This window comes from Nycticebus coucang, chromosome 1, assembly GCF_027406575.1.
Source record: "Nycticebus coucang isolate mNycCou1 chromosome 1, mNycCou1.pri, whole genome shotgun sequence".
Taxonomy (NCBI): Eukaryota; Metazoa; Chordata; class Mammalia; order Primates; family Lorisidae; genus Nycticebus; species Nycticebus coucang.
Window position 1 is genome coordinate 61,085,524 of NC_069780.1, and position 1,284 is coordinate 61,086,807.

Here is a 1,284-nt window from a genome sequence, read left to right on the forward strand (position 1 = left end):
TGACTTCAGATTTAACCTATAATGCAAACCCTATGCACTATCGATTACACTAATCTTTTCAAAGATCAAGTCTTAGAAAATCTATAATCACAAACTTCCATAACATTGGATATTTGGTTGTATTATTCTATAATAGCTGAATTATCTAGATTGGAAAAGAGAATAATAATTAGGGTAGCGCCTGTGGCTCAAAGGAGTAGGGCGATGGCCCCATATGCCAGAGGTAGTGGGTTCAAACTCAGCCCTGGCCAAAAACAAAAAAAACTGCAAAAAAAAAAAAAGAGAGAGAATAATAATTATTAATATGCTCGCTTTGGCAGCCCATATACTAAAATTGGAACGATACAGAGAAGATTAGCATGGCCCCTGCACAAGGATGACATGCAAATTCATGAAGCATTACTTATCAAAAGAAATAATTATTAAACTCTGTAAGTCATAAATATGAAGTTCTATAAAATGTTAATGCATAGCTCAATTTATAAGACAAGACTTATGTTTTCTGGGAAGAAAAGTAGATATTGATAAAAAAGTGTTTAAAAATTGCTATGCACCAGACAAATAGTAAGGTGATTGACTTCATCTCAACTAAAGCACGGAATGTTCCCATGTTGGATCTACCTGAAGTGCATCTTGGCATTGTCACTTTGCACGCCGTTTCCTTTAGCTTTGGACTTTGGGGAGTGTTACTTTAAAGTCTGAGTGTCTTAATTAAGAATACATGGATACATCATTCATTAGAAAGTGTACAAGTATTAGTAAGATTTGACACTTCTTAAGAAATCTAAGTCTATCAATATCTACAATTTTACCATAAGACAGGGGATCTTAACTATTTTGAGTTACACATCTTATTGGGTATCTGATAACACCTAAAAAAATTAGCTCCTCCCAATACATCTAGTAATTTTCCTCCCACAAAGTTTTAGAATATTGTGAATTGCCTGAAGTCTATTTCATGAGTTAAAAGATAAGAAATAAACAAAACAAACCCTGCTGCTGAGACAGACGCTTTCTTAATGATCATCAGCTTTGCTCAACATTTATGTTAATAAAACTCTACAATTCTACCATGAAAACGTCTATTCTCTTAAAGCCACTCTACTGAGAAGTCATTGCTTAAATAATACCAGAAATATTTACCTTTAAAACTAACTTTCTAGGGCAGTGACTGTGGCTCAAAGGAGTAAGGCGCCAGTCCCATATGCCGGAGGTGGTAGGTTCAAACCCAGCCCTGGCCAAAAAAAAATACTTTCTAAACTTCTACTTGTGGGAATATTTATT

At 34.5% G+C, this 1,284-nt stretch overlaps 1 non-coding gene across 1 annotated transcript; it reads left to right on the forward strand.

The window, feature by feature from the left end:
• Positions 1-304: 304 nt before the first annotated feature.
• LOC128592442 (U6 spliceosomal RNA) lies at positions 305-411 on the forward strand. The gene has a single exon (XR_008381870.1). It is a non-coding gene; the product is annotated as a U6 spliceosomal RNA (small nuclear RNA).
• The last annotated feature ends 873 nt before the right edge of the window (positions 412-1,284 follow it).